This window comes from Pseudonaja textilis, chromosome 2 (genome assembly GCF_049901715.1).
Source record: "Pseudonaja textilis isolate UNSWEBS1 chromosome 2, rPseTex1.2, whole genome shotgun sequence".
In the NCBI taxonomy this organism is placed as follows: domain Eukaryota; kingdom Metazoa; phylum Chordata; class Lepidosauria; order Squamata; family Elapidae; genus Pseudonaja; species Pseudonaja textilis.
Genome location: NC_141991.1, coordinates 192119239 through 192135647, shown reverse-complemented (window position 1 = coordinate 192135647; position 16409 = coordinate 192119239). Strand labels below are relative to the sequence as shown.

The window sequence follows — 16409 nt, the reverse complement described above, 5'->3', positions numbered from 1 at the left end:
ATCCTCCTCTTCCTCATTGCTCAAGTCTGTGTCTTCTAACAGAGCAGGCTCAAACCTCCCAGTCACAACGCCTAATTATACATCTCTGCCCCCTGGCAAATTAAGCAGTGTTGTTGATGTCCTATCCCAGTGTCTAGAGGGCATAGGGATCTGGATAGGAAACAACAGGCTTCACCTGAATCCTGGTAAGAAGGCCTGGGATTAGGGCCTTCCAGTTCTGGGACTAGATCATCTCCAGTACTAAATGGGATTGTGCTGCCCTAGACAGACCCAACATGCAACTTGGAGGTCCTCTTGGAGGATAAAGAGACCCTTTGCATAACTTTTTGCTGTGAGCCAGTTGCACCCATTCCTGAATCGGGAGACACTACTTATAGTCACTCGGGCATCATGTGATGGATGAACTACTGTAATGCTCTCTACGTGAGGATGCCCTTGAAGAATATGCAGAAACTCAACTAGTGCAAAATGTAATGGCACAGGCAGTTATGTATATCCCTAGAACAGTATTTACACCACTGCTCCGTGAGCTGTTTTAGTTGCCCATTTGCTTTTGGGTCCAATTCAGGATGCTGATTTTGACTCTTAAAGACCTTCATAGCATGGGGATGGGTTACTTGAAGGACTTACCAATTACTTCTGCCCATCCATCTTGTGTGGCAGAAGTGGTATGCTCTGAGTCCCATCTGCCAAAGAACTATGTTTAGTGGAACCCAGAAGATGGGCCTTTCCAGCCATGGCCCCTGCCCTGAGGAACAGCATCCCTCCCAAGCAAGATGATCCTTGATGATGCCTCATTCATGTTGTCCTTTTAGAAGTCCCTCAAATCCTGATAAGGGCAACAGACTTGAGGGCCTCATAGAAATGAGGATTAAATGAAGTAGCTATATTGTATGCAACATCTCATGCTTTCCCTAGCTCTTTGGGTTTTTAAATATAATATTAATGTTTTAATTGTAGAGTGTTTTTGAAAATATTGTTTTTATGATTTTATTGTATTGGCACCCAGAATCACGTTTTTGTGACATGGGTGGCATTGAAGATACAGATAGATAGATGATGGTAGAAGAGAGAGGGTGCGAGAGAGTGAGGATGGAAAAGAGAAATAGATGATGGATGAGAAACACCTCCCATTGCTTATTTACTTTTCAAAGATCTCCACAGACACGTCCCTGTGAAGATCCAGAGGGCTTCTGGGAAGTGTTCTGACTAAGGCTTATTGAAACACTAACAAACACACATTAGTCTCAAAAACCCCTTTTTTTATTTCAACGGCTGTGAATTTTAGTCACTCACAGCCCGTAATAAGTCTCAAACAGTTTGTAAATAGTCCCATGAAAGTCTGCCAAAGTCCTTCAGGATAAGTCTGATAAGCATGCACCTTTATCTTCCTGGAAATGCTACCGACTAAATTTCCAATTAGTTATACAAAGCCAAACGGAGCATAAATTCAAGACGGAGTTTCAGGTTTCAAACTGACCAGTACGAAAAAAGTTGCTTCCTGCAAAGGTTCATGGAGGGCCAATCACTTCCAAGCCTTACTCCCGAGTCTCCCTTTTTATCTTAACTGTTCTTGCCTTCTGGCAGCTCTGAGCACACACGTACTGGGAACAGGCTCCCCTTGTTCCTCTGCCTCACTGCTGTCAGATTCTGGAGGCTCCAGAGTCAAGACATAACTCCCAGATGGTCCTGGCCCCATCTCTGCATCAGACGCAGGACCCTCATCTGAGTCCTTCCTAGACTCGCCCATGTTCTTCCCCACTGTCTGACTCTGCTGGGGGACCACAACAGGAAGAGAAGTTTGAGATCTTCAGTTTCCCATCCTATGGGCTCAGATGTTCTGCTACAGAATAGTCAGACTAGGAAGAACAGAAAAATCACTGTTTGCCTGGAATAACAGTCGATGGTGTGGGAACAGTAATGCATGTGAATTTCCCTAATGTAGAAAAAGCACATATGTTGGGCTATAGTTCAAACCAGACAATGTCTCTACTATTGTTGGCCACTCTATGCATCAGCTAGAATGACCCCTCTCTTAAATGCCAATGGTCATTGATAGTTTCTTTCCATAACTATATTTGGGGCAGCTATTTTCCATGGAGAGCATGCCCACCTAAACCAGAACTCTACTGTACATTGTGAGAGAGATGTAGAGACTGATTCTTTCTCTAAATCAAATAAGGGTCACACTGAAGAACCAGTTCCCCAGTCTCCACAAGTGAGTGGTTTACCAATGGATGTGGCCAGCAATAAGCCAGGCAGAGGGACTAATTAAATGTTTGACTTTTCTTCTTTCACTGCCACCAATGGCCTGGAGAAATGCTGATTTTTTTTTAATAGGTTTATTTATGAACCAGTGAAAATATGGACCTGCCTGCCTGCAAATGTCCCCTTTTAGACCAGGTGACAGGAAGGGTAGTAAAATTAGTGTCACTTCTGCAGGAGACGGGCAACACAGAAAAACACATAAAAATACAGTGGGGTTTTTTTCTACCAGTATTGGGGTGATAGGTGTCTGGAAGTGGTGTGCGGGGTGGAATCATCAATGTAACTCTATCTGCTCCAAGACCCACTCATGGAAAGAAAGTGTCTGACATGTGCTATCCCACAATAGATAGAGGGGAATTAAAAAACAAGGAGGGAATCTTCAGTCAGGGCCCATGGTAACCACTGTCTGGACAAAACAGCTGTCCGGCATTGTTGACAAAGCTGAAGAATGGATTGCAATCTGGACATCAATTTCTTAAACTGGATTCATTTCCAGCCAATTTCATCTGGCTGGACAAGCATCTACTATGTGGGTGATCCCAGGTCAGACACCCAACCCAGCAGGAAAGCCTGAAAGGTTTAACGAATTCTCTTCTGCTTATTCCCATCTATTTTTCCTTTTCAAACTATATGACAGACACAGAACACTTGTCTTCCCTACATGATGTGACAGGAGATTTTCTTGAATATTTCAGTAACTCCTCAGGGATTTCTTAGCAATATTTAATCCCACCCCACTTGTGTTCTCCACCCCTCATTTTTAGCTGACCTGGCCTCTTTCCTTAAATTTACAGGAATTCTTCCTATACTGACATGATGGCCCTTCCAAGCAACTCATCTCCTTTCTTGTTCAGACATAACACGCTACTCCAAGAGACGCTAACATGACTAGTCCTCAAGAAGGCTAGTAAGATACAGGTGCTCTTGCCATCCCACTTAGCTCTAAACAGGATCCCTTTAGCCTTCTGCTTACTCTTGATTGTTATATGTTAAATGCAATGAAAACTTGACCAAATATAAAATAAGAATTATTTTATTGGATCAGGCCAAGCTCCACTTTAATCCATTATTTTGTTTCTCACAGTGCTCAAATCAGATGCCCCTGGAGTGCTTCCAAACAGGACATTTCATTGATTAATTGATAACTTCAACTTAGATTTCACCTAAGGATTGCTGTTTCCACAGAAGGAAGTCAGATATCACCACCATCCCTCACGGTGGGACCCTTGCAGAGCAGACCGTAGAGAATCCTTTTCCCCCAACTAATAAGGTTTGTGGCAGTGACCCAGCACCATCAACGGTAGGGAACTCCTGGAATCTCTTCTTAAACTCCAGAGTAGAACTCGTCCATGGGTGGGTGGGTGGGAGGGTTTGGCCGCTGGAGCTATTCTCGAGACTTGGGGGCATTTTGAACTGCCTAGTGAAAGATATCCGTGTTTGTTGCTTTGCCTTGGCAATAATAGCTGAGTTGGCTCCGCAGCATGAAACCTCATCGTGATAAAGGCAAATCAGCTTGTACTGCCTTAAATGAGTATTTTTGCCAACATTTGTCAGCTACTGCTGTTGCTACTCTGTCACTTAGGAGAAAGACATTTTGTAATTTAAAAAGAGGGATAAAAAACACACCTAAGTTAAAAATAATAATACTTAAACCTCCCCCACTTCTCCTCGCTCAATAAGAACTAGAATTATTGAAAAAGGAGAGCAAACATACCCAAAATAGAGCAACATTGCTGGAGAAAAAAAAAAGACAAGCCATTTCCCCTCAAATTGGACTGTTAAGAATGAGATAAAATGGATACATGTTGCTGTGAACGCTATTAAGACTATGAAGAGAGACTGAATGGTAGGGGGAAAAAAGGATGCTTCCAATTACTGGAGATGATTATGTAAGTGTGTGTGTGTGTGTTTGTTTGTGTGTATTTATATATAGGTTACACACACACACACACACACATATCAAGTGAGGCACTATCTTAACATGATTGTGGGGCTTTGGGATCTTTTCTATCAATGGTTGAATGATGAAATACAAAAATAGAAATGTTAGACAACAAGGAATAATATTGATTTCATTTTTCTTTTCTCTTTTTTGGTACTGGATATTATATTTATATAATAGTTTTCTGTTTCTTTTTTTTTTCTTATTTAGGATAGAATTGGCACGATTATATGATTTGTTTTAGAATAAATTACTTAAAATATAGTTATCTCACAAAGGCATGATCGAATAAAAGTTTAGTCAAACTTCTTTTTTTAATAGTGATATTATGATTTATAAGTTTGTATTGACAATAAGAGTTATTATATAAGGTAATTGTAATTGTGACTATGAGATGAGTGCACAAAACTGATGAACCAACCGACTCACTGTTTGTATATAAATATGGGGGAGCTGATGTTTTTATGTTTTGTCTGTTTGTTTGTATGTAAAAAAACAATAAAAACTTTTATAAAAAAAAAAAGAAGATGCTATGCCAGAGGTTCAATCATACTGGACAAATCTCATCAGAGGAATCAAACATAAAAATCTGGTGAGACGTAAATTACACCAATTATACCAGCTTGGTCGTCACCCCTTTGGTCAACAAAGACCACATTAGGTGTTGGAGTTCCTGCACATCTGGTGAAAAATGAACTACAGGGCTCAGGATTGTTGCGTGAGCAGCAGTTGCAGAACTACTGGAAGAAAAAGTGTTTACCTGTCACAAATATACAGTGATGGAAAACAAAAAAGAATTATTTGTTCTTACAGAAAGCAGACAATAAGAAAGTGTTGTATTAAATGCAAAAGCTACATTTCTTTACATTACACACAATTTAAAATACATTTTATACAAATGTCAGCTTAAGTAACTTTAGGATCTGTGGATTTCCAACTTCCAAAATTTCCCAGCCAGCATGGGGAATTACAATTTTACAAAGTACCCCTCTTTTTCACAGTCAAATCTGCCCTTTTAAACTCAGCCCCAGACCAATGAAATTCTTTTTTAAAGGGTTGCAACTTATAAAATGAAGCTATTCAGCCTTGGATGCTCTCAGAACAGCAATGGTCTCCCACTCCAGTTTTCAACATGGGTACAAGTACTCACATTTTTACCTAATGGAGAATTTGTGATTTCCAACATCAGAAAAAAGTTGTGAACAATAAACCAAGTGTTGAAATAACAGCACCTGATATAATTTAAAGGCCAAAATATACAGTAATTTATTGGTTCTGTCCTTGGCTCATCCATACAATTCACAAAGCATGGATGGCTGGAAGTGCACAGGTCTTAACATTGCCAAGGTTGAACACCCTTGCATTAAACAATGGACCTTTGTGGCTATGTTCCTTTGGCTGCCGGAGAACCTGCAGCTTTGCCAAAGCCACCTGACCTCCAAATCCCTCATCAAGCCACACTGGTTAGTGCTCTTTTGAAACTCTTTTCTTAAATTTCCATTTAAGAAAGCAGTACTCCTGTGTGTTGTATGGAAGGTTTGATTAAAATGGATCCTCCCAGCTCTGTAGTTGACGCTGTCACACATGTATACATTACATTATTTTCTTCTGGCGATAAGGAAGTTTATGTACCTATATCTTTTCCTGTTTTGATTATTTTGCTGAAGTGGGGAGCAGTACCATTTGCCTATTCCACAGGTTACATCTGGTCACCACTGGACTCCTTACCACTGGTGCTGGTGCTCCTTTGCAGCTTTTGTCAAGAATAAAACTTGCTCATTGCCAATTGCTCCCTCCTGTTTCCCTCTGTCTTCTCTACACTGCCTAGGCAGATACCTATTCCTGTTCATAGCTGAAAAATTTTCTTTCAAAAAACATTCACTATTTCTTCAGTCAAATCAACTACAGGGCACTGTTAGGAATATGGGTCACCTAACAGCTATTTGGATTAGAAATATATATAAACCAGGCTAAACATTTTAACACTGTATCTTTAAGAAAATGCAAAACTGTAATTAGGTGTGGTTTCTCAAACAGCCATAAGATGGAGCCAGAAACCTGGGTTGTTTAGTCTGAGTCTCAGAAGAGAGTGTAAGTGTATCTCTGTTTCCTTCTGTTGGAAAGTATTGCTGTTGCTCCATTTCTTCTAATTGACTGATATTACTTGATTTAATGTAAGTCTGATACTGAACTGTTTTTGACACTGGAATTTGATATTTGGATTATCCCTGGATGAAAACTGACTGATTTTACCTGTGAATGACTTTGGATTGCTTATTTTGGACTTTGCTTAAACCTTTCTGGAAGTAAAAACCTACATTTACTGTACAGTGTATCTGTGTGCTCTGTGTGTATTATTCAAACACTCCTCTCAAATACATCTCCCTGTATGCGCTCATTCTCCTAATGGGGAATTACCTCAACAGGGACACTCTACCAAACAACAAAAACATTTTGGAAACAGTAGAACACAGCTTCCAAGATCTGCAAGTGAGCATCACACACCGCCCAGAGGCTACCATACAAAGACAAATGATGCATTGCAAAGATCACTTAGAGACAGGAGATACTTCTAATGTAATCTACCTCTAATGTAATCTACTGGATTCCCTGCCAGGAGTGCCTCCGTGACTATGTAGAACAGACAGGGTGGAAGCTAACCACCAGATTACAAGAATACAAGCGTACTGTCAGACAAGGAGAGCCAAACTCACTGGTAGCCTCACACTGCAATGAATAAGGACATACATTCAATTTTGCAGCTACTAAAAGATTGTTGGCTGAGGAGAGACAAAAATAGCCAGGGAAATGATTGAGGCCTGGGAAATAGCTCCCTTTTCCATCTACAAAGTGTTGATTTACTAGCAGCTTATCAAGTACTTAGGAACCAAGGGCTTGGCAGCACAAGAAAACAACAGCCAACACAGGCCATTAACACCCCAATCAACACATACAACCAGGCACCATAGAAAAAGTACCCATAGAACAGCCCAAAGCACACATTCTGTTAGAGAGAAGTTCCCTGATGATGGGCTCCAGTTTGAATCTGAAGACTAAACTTCTGGTCCAAGTGACTGACCCAGATTGAATTCTTTATTCTAAAAGAGCCCAATGGGCAGATCACAGGTCCAGAGTCCCTTCATACCTCCAACCTGTTGGAGGAAACTTTCCAGATGGCTAAACAAGATATTCAAAGTAACCTTGACCTCCAGGAGAACCATTGGTGGCTATTTATTCCATTGGCAGGCAATGCTTCGTGGGAGGGGAAATGAAGCAAAGGAATCCACCAACTGCTCTCCTGATCTTCTCCTCATCTTCAAACCAAAAGAATGCGTGTCCCACCAAGACAGGAGAGGGCTCAGCTATGAGGGCAACAAAGTTTATCCTTTCCTTGACTCTAGATGGCCAGAATGTACTCTAGCTCTCCTCTCTATACTATGGCCAGGAGAACACTATGGACAAAAACAAGACTTGCTTAAATCATTGGAATGGAATTTCAAGCAAAGTTGTCAACATAGAGCTTTCTCAGACTAAAATTATAGTCTAACAAGTGGATAATAACCTGTTGGTGAATCACACAATTGCAACCATCCTTATCCTTTTTCAGAACATAACAGTTCACAACTTCCATATAGTCCGACCACCAAATCGCTATCCTATTGGCATCCATGGGGTCCTTACTGCTGTCTAAGCTTGCCTGTTTTCTTGCAGACATTTCATTACCCAACTAGGGTACTTGTGTGCCAAATGGCAATACTGGCATTTGCTTCGTACTAATCTCTCCACACACGTAAACACATACACACGTTTGAATGCTACCATTCCCAAGAAATGTTAAAAATGTGTAAATAATATCAGTGAGAGTAGTCAAGGTAATTCCCACGGAAACCAGACAGTGCCTCACAATCTCTTAATCAATTTTTTTCAGAAATAAGAAGCAGCTCTTGAGCCATTTATGGTGAACTAAGGGGTAGAGTTAAACTCCATTTTAATAGAAGAGAAGCACCCCATAAAAGTAGACTTTTTGGTACAATGTTTTGGCCTCACCATGACAATCTTCTTGCATGTTGGTGTTTTGACATATTTCGGTGCTAATATGCTAAATTCAACAAAATATAACCTCTTAACCCCACTCTCTCATTCCCTTCATTTCTTATTGGAAAATGGAGGTTCAACAACTGACTTTTCAAGGAACTTTTTCCATTACAAGTAGCCCTCAATTTACGACCACAATTGAGCCCAAAATTTCCTTTGCTAAGCAAGATAATTGTTGAGTGAATTTTGCCATGTTTTATGACTTTTCTTGCCACTGCTGTTAAGTGAATCACTATAGTTATTAAGTTAATAACATGGTTAAGTGAATCTGGCTTCCCCATTGACTTTGCTTGCCAGAAGGTCACAAAAAGTAATCACATGACCTTGGGGCACAAGCAACAGTCATAGATACATGTCAAACATCTGAATTTTGATCACCGAGATGCTGCAGCAGTCTTAAGTGTGAAAAACAGTCATAAGTCACTTTTTTCAGTGCCGTTGTAAGTTCAGTCACTAAAAGAACTGTTGTAAGCCAAGGACTACCTATATATTCATTTTCTTGTGGGCAACACATAGAGGCGAATTGACAAGAAGTCTGGCTATTTTCCTTCTTTCCTTCATTCCTTGTGCGTTCTACATATCACTCCAATCCAAAAGGACTCTTGACAGTCTCCTTTCAATTATAAAATTAAAAGACAAAGAAAAATAGTATAACAAAATGTCCTGGGGTTTGGATAAAACATAATCCATAAAGGGCAGGAAGCGGAAGCTTTCTGCTTAAATAATTTCTACTCCCAGGATTCTCTTCAAAAGCCATATCTGAATAGCTTCCCTGAAACTCAAAAGAGCCATAACAAGCAAACACATATCATGAACCACCCAACCTCAGGCATTAAATCCCACTTGTTTTGCTAAGAGATGCTTAATCAATAGTAGTTATAACTGCTTAGCCTTATAACTACTATAAGTAGTTATAAGGCTATTTCCCACAATGAATATACAAGGACAATGTTCATCTGCACTTTAACAGGCCAATATTTACCCTGGTTTTATATAGATTTCTTTTGTGAGTGTGAAGCAAAAGGAATTTGTCAGCAGCTTGACAAGATTTCAGAATTAACAGGCACAGCCTAGACTGCAAGCTTCCAAAGCTGGCAAGTTACGTTGTAGGGGAAAATCAATCTGTATTTCCTGTTTACCACACGCTGAATTCCAGCCATGCCAGAACAATTTATTCTGGTTACAAAAGGTAACATATTCTAAATATTGTTATGCTGTTATTTAAAACCTAGGCATCAATATTACTCCATTGGAAACTGAAAGCTTTGAGGTTAATCACAAAAGTGAAAACATATAATGTTGAGGAAGAAGTGGAGTGGATGAAGTTTCAAACAGCCAGAAGGAAATAGGTAGGAAATGATTAAAGGTGCAATTGCATACAGTGAAAAAGTTGAATATGCTCAAATATGTAAGTGCTTGAAGCTTGTTTGAAAGCAAAGGAGATGAAGGAGGTGGAGGAAGTGGAGGAAAATAGATTTTATGTATGTGTCTATGTGTACTGTGTGAATTTATATATATAATTTAAAACAGAAATGGCTGTGAAAGTCTGACTCACAGACGAACACAATACAGAAGCCTGATGATGGCAGATGAGATTCTGCCGAAACGTTTCTACAACTTTAAAAGCACAATTATAATGATGTGGGAAAATACCCAAACAAAGCTGAATACCATACATGTAAGTACCTGTGAAAACTTAAGAAAACAAATATATATATATATATATATATATATATATATATATATATATATATAGAGAGAGAGAGAGAGAGAGAGAGAGAGAGAGAGAGAGAGAGAGAGAGATAATGGAGACAGTAGGATAGATGATAGATGGATAGATGATAGATTAGATAGGATAGATAGATAGGGTAGGTAGGTAGGTAGGTAGGTAGGTGCCTATATACATACAATGGACAGGCAGATAGATAGATAATGGAGACAGTAAGATAAAAGATAGATGAATAGAGAAAATGAGAGATAATAGAAACAGTAATGGAGAGAGGGAGAGGGAGAGGGAGAGGGAGAGAGAGAATGGAGACGTAGGGAAGGAGTGGGAGGTGGTATAGGATCAAATATCACATATATCAAATTCTGGTGATTATCCATGCCCTCTTAATGGCTTACTTACTGCTCACATTCCAGAAAGTGTCTGTATATGCAACATAGATATTTTTAGTGGAGACGCCTTCATGGCATCCACACATACATACACAGGTCTCTTGCACTCTCAAGGGTTTCTCCCATTGTGCAATTCACTGTGTGCTAACACAAAGGCATCCTCAAGAAAACAATTGCACAGCAGTTGATGCAGCTGTACCAAGCATCAGAAGAAATGCCTAGTTCTGCCCAACTACATTCTGAGTATAAAAGTGATTTTTGATTTTAAAAAGGAAGAAAAATTCATGAACTCATGTTAAAATATTGCTTACTTGGGCACAGGAGCGCTTCTCATTTTTCTTGATCCTATACATAGATGTACATCATGAAGAAACATTGCCAGTAATATTGAATCCCAAATGCAAACAATAAGGTTACTTAAGCCCTGAATCTTCCAACTTTCTGAGCATTCTTTGTTGCCGTTGACATAGGAAAAGTGTTTTGAGGGTGACTCATTAGCCTAGATAATCTAAAGAACCAAGGACAATGATTTTTAGTATATTTGCTGCAGGGACTAGATGGAGTTTTCCATCTGTAAGTTGAATTTGAGCATGTAACATTTTTGTTGTGTGTTTTTTTTTCAAAGCAGGAAATGTTATTGTTTCTGGAACCCAAAAATAAAATAATACCACATGACACTCTGCAGTGTTGGAAAATGGATTAATAATGGAAAATGGAATTCCTGGTATGTAAAAAAAATTTTTTTGCTCTATTTCCCTCCCTTAAAGCTATAAATCCCAGCAGACAGCATTAAAAGGATGAAATCACTATCCAAACTTACCATGTCATCATTTGACCATAGGCTGCACATTTCATAGTTAAAATGCTCTGGAAAGATTCATTTTGAGTTTATTTTTATCCTAAGGCAATTATTGTTTTGAACATTGCAGACAAACCAAAGGAGTTTGGAGATAATTTTTTTTCAGTAGTAACAGTCAAACATTTCTAAAATTATTATTGCCTTTAACCTATTTTACCACCCCTCAACCCAAAAACTGTTTTTCAGCCATGACAGAATGGAAGAAGTATTCCCATATTTCTACATCATGCCAGTTGTTCATTTGACTTAAGAGGTTACTGGGTAAAACATGTTACCCAATATATTCATCTCTTTTATTATCACTATTATTCATCTCTTGCTGTTAAGAACTAGTTGTCTTGGCAGAAGGCTCAGAACAAAAGATATCCTAGGTAAAACCTCTGTGATGAATTAGGGAATTCTAATACTCTGGCATGACAGGAACAGAAAAGAAATATTAGGGCCAAGTAAGATTTAAGGTCATGATCTCATAAATAGCTATTTCCTAACCACAAGCATATTACCTGGCAATTTTTATTAGAAGGTTTATCTTAATTGTTCTTTCTTGTTTCTGGGATACTGGAGACCAATTTGTAGGTTTGGAAATTTTGGTTGATATTTTATTATACAGGTAGTCCTCAACTTACAACACTTCATTTCGAGAGCATTCAAAGTTACAACGGCACTAAAAAAAAGTGACTTATGACCATTTCTCATAGTTACAAGCTTTGTAGCACCCCCATAATCATGGGGTCAACATTCACATTCTTTGCAACTGGTTCATCTTTATGCCTGTTGCTGGGTCCCACAGTCATGTGATCGCGCTTTGTGACTCTCAGACCAGATTCACTTAACAACAGTGCTACTAACTTAACAACTGCAGTGATTCGTTTAACAACTGTGTCAAGAAAGGTTGTAAAATGGGGCAAAATTCCCTTAACAAACGTCTCACTCAACAACAGAAAGTTTGGGCTAAACTGTGATCGTAAGTCAAGGTAGTTGCAAGCTGCTTAGTCTTAAAGTAACAATGAGTTGTGGAAATGCATGTATAAATGTGGAATCATAGAATAACATACAAGGATCCATCTCCCAAATGTTGTTTTGCAATTCAGTGGGAAAATATTTGGATTACGGTCGTGGCGTTTGTGCTATTTCTAGATTAATTCCATAGCCTTTCAGTTTCATTTCCAGTGCAGGGAACTGCTCTGAGCCTCTTTTGCAGCTGAACCGGTTCGCCTTGCTTCTTTGAACTTCAGCTGTCCTGGGAACTCTTGCTGCTTGGCAACCTGCATCCTTGTCTTTAGCTGTACGGAAGGGTGAATTATTATATTATCACCATTAATGGGAGGGAAATTTGAACAATATTGTTTTTTTTCTTCTGGCAAAAGTTAAAAGAAGCCCTTTGGTTCTGAGAATACCATGGACATCCAAGAAAACAAACAAATGCATCATCAAGCAAATCAACCCAGAATTCTCACTTTAGGCACAAATAACCAGACTTCAATTATCATAAGAGCCATGGTAGTGCAATGGCTGGAGTACAGTACTACAGGCTACTTCTGCTGACTGCTTGCTGACTGCAATTTGGCAGTTCAAATCGCACCAGCTGAAAGTTGACTCAGCTTTCCATCCTTCCGAGGTGGATAAAATGAGGACCCAGAGTGTTGAGGGCAATAGGATGATTCTTGAAACTACTTAGAGAGGGCTGTAAAGCACTGTGAAGTGGTATATAGTGCTAAGCGCTATTGCTATCTTGCTTTGGACACATTACGCAAAGACCTAGCTCTCTGGAGAAGGCGCTAATCATTGCTAGGAGAGGTGGAGGGAAAGAGAAGAGACAACCAGCAACAAGGTGAAAGGACTCAGTTGTAGTTCAATGGGTGCATTGTTGGAAGACCTCAAAGACCAGGTTAGGGGCAGATTCCCCTGGAGAAAATGTGTGTGGTTAAGATTCAACAGTGATTGGATGACACACAATCAAACAAGGAAGCCCCAGTCCCCAGAGAGATCCAGAATCCCTCCTGCTCACACTATGTCAGAAGACAATAAGCCACACTTCCTACAACTTGCACAATGCTTTCCTTGGAAGTCCTACTCTGCTTCAGCAGCTGGTAAGCTCAGACTTCAATGAGACGGACAGAATAGCTGTCAAAATGGTAATGGCCAAAAAAAAGCCGCTTGAAAGGCTGATGCCAGGGAAGAAGTGCCTAGCTTCAAGCAAAATCTATAATGGTGCCCATTTTCTTCTCCACTAAACATATTGACATGCAGGTAGTCTTCGACTTACAACCACAGTTGAGTCCAAAATTTATGTTGCTAAGTGAGAAATTTGTTAAGTGAGTTTTGCCCCATTTTTCAACTTTTCTTGCCTCAGTTGTTAAGTGAATCTGGATTCCCCATTCACTTTGCTTATCACAAAAGGTGATCGACCCCATGACCCCAGGGTATTGCAACCATCATAAATACGAACCAGTTGCCAAGCATCTGAATTTTGATCTCGTGACCATGGGGATGTTGCAACGGTCATGAGAAAAACAGTCATACATCCCTTTTTCAGTCACTAAGTGACTTAGAACAGTCACTAAGTGAACTGTGGTAAGTCAAGGACTACCTATATTATATTTTAGCTGTAATCCACATTCCCCTGATTTAAATCTCTTTCAATATCGCAATTCTGGTCCAAAAATGGTTATGTTGTTTGTAGTGCCTTTATCACTCATGTTCTATCCATCCATGTATTAGATATACATGACAAATTACTCAAAATCTTTAACAAAAATTTTTGTGGGTGGGAATGGCTAGGCATTCTCTTTTCCCATTTACTGCCATGATTTTTGCATTGTTTTTGAAGATTTCCCAAGCTAAAATTGGAAGTAGCCTGGAGAGTTCAGGAATTATTAGGCTGTGAAACAGAATCCACTGGGTACATTAGTAGCTTCCTGTATGGTTCTAATTGTAATCTGTATCCAAATAGATCTGATACTACAGAGCTTTTTTGGCTGTGTATACACAGTGCATCCAATTCATTCCCATTCATCTTATGGCTGGCCAGCTCATATTATGCTGTAATAAGCTTTTTATGTGAGAATTGTGCAAGTTCATCATTCTTGACTATTCCATATACATCAATGACATCTATGAAGGACCAATTCTTGCAATGAAACTTAGCTGGCCACTAGGCAAGTTTGCATTTTGCCATGTTTTTTTTTGAGTGTGTGTGTGGATCTCTCTCTTTCTCTCTCTCTCTCTCCTTTTGCAGTGCCGACATAAGTTTGAATGGTCACAAAACAGGGCAATCATAACCAAAGACTACCTACAATCCAAAGCCATAAAGTCCTCCCAGAATCTACAAATGCAATGATTAACTATCTCGATTATGTTTTCCTGATTTTAAAATTATTTCTAATAAAAAAAACTTGGCACTCTTCAAACTGATACATTTTTCCCTGCTGGGGCAACCCTTACCCACTCCCAATATTTACCCTGATGCTGATGGCTTATGACTAATGTGCATTGATCTTGCAGTGGTAACACCTAAATAAATTTGAATGAAGCTGAGCATTTTATTCTGCAACAAACCTGAACCCTGATGTCTTTTGTTGAATGACTATTTAACATAAACATCCACAGATCTTGAAAAGAAAGGCTCAGAGTGGTGTGCACCTAGCATCTTTGGATGTAATCCAACATATTTGCAAAACAAAGCTCATGATGCAAAATGGAAACGCAGAGTCCCAAATTTAGCTGAATGCCCTGTGGCTTTCTCACCTGAAACACATCCCCCTAAATCAGAGGTCTCCAAACTTGGCAACTTTTAAGACTTGTGGACTTCAACTTCCAGAATTCTCCAGCCAGCTATGGACAATTCTGGGAGCTGAAGTCCACAAGTCTTAAAGTTGCTAAGTTTGGGGATCCCTGCCCTAAATAGTCAGGCTTTGCTAGTTTGAAGAAGGCCCAGGACAGGACCTGTCCTGAAATACAGCTTTCTGTAACTCCAAACTTATTAACTCAAAACATATTGTTCACGTTTGGCAGAACCTTTATTTTGAATGTCGGTCCAGGTTTTCTCAAACGTTTTCTAAAGCGTAGAAACCGTATCATTTCTGAAGGCTCTATAAAGGACATATGAGAGAGGAGCTTGCCTTCAAGGCTCCATTTATGGTCTTCCTAGGGCTAACCCCATCCACTCAGCTGTTTGGCTACACTTTCTTCTCATCCCAGAGATGGGAAGAAATTATGTTTGCACAAATCACACTGTTCCCATAGCCGGTGCTTAAAGTGCACATGGGGACATCCTGTACTGCCTTCTATGCAGCTCCACCATGTGACAATATAAGAACAGCAATTGCTGTCCAGTATTTATCCTCTTAATATTTCACCACAGGATTATCGATTTAATATATGAAGTCACTTTTTCTATACTGTGCAACAGTACTATGACACATTTATATAGATGCTGCTACCTAGTGGCCATCCGGATTTTTGCAGGGTGGAATCAGAAACCAGAATACTACATTATGGTAAGTTGCTTAATGTTTAAATGGCAGCATCTATTAAATTATTTCATAGGAGAACCAGAACTGCCCTGTTAGAGAAAGAAAAGTCTATCATAAACAACATCTCATACATGCAAAAAAAAAAGAATCTAAATAATGAGGCAAAGATGAATTGGTCTACTCCATCAAGACTTTTATATTTTTCTACAGACTTTGTATTTTTGCTGTGGATTATTCAGGACAGAGGAACATAGGAGGTATTGCCATTATCAATAAAAATAGCTAATTCAAAATTTACAGAGGGGAAAGGTCACAGGGTAAGCCACTAATAATTGCTGCACAAGGAGAAATTCTAGAAGAACCTGTTTATCTGCAGTTATCTGTCAAATTCATAATGACTTTTCTCAAATACTGAGAATTTGTAATTCAATTTACTTTATTTTAATTCAATTTACTGTATTTTCTGTCATGTTTTCATGATATTTGCAACAAACATGCCAACACTAGAGTTTTGGCTGTTATTTCTTAGAATTTTTTTTATAAGGATGCACAATGTTGAATTAATTAAGGCAGTTCCACTAGAAGTGTGGTTCTAAATTCCAAGTAAACACAGGAGGGCAAATGACGCTTTGCCGTTTTGCTTTTGATTGCT

General features: G+C 39.2%; 1 long non-coding RNA gene across 1 annotated transcript; it reads left to right on the top strand.

Annotated features, from left to right (window-relative positions):
- Positions 1-9391: 9391 nt before the first annotated feature.
- Positions 9392-14766, top strand: LOC148127294 (uncharacterized). Its single transcript, XR_015741488.1, has 4 exons — positions 9392-9494; positions 9836-9983; positions 11049-11147; positions 14521-14766. It is a non-coding gene; the product is annotated as an uncharacterized LOC148127294 (long non-coding RNA).
- Positions 14767-16409: the final 1643 nt, after the last annotated feature.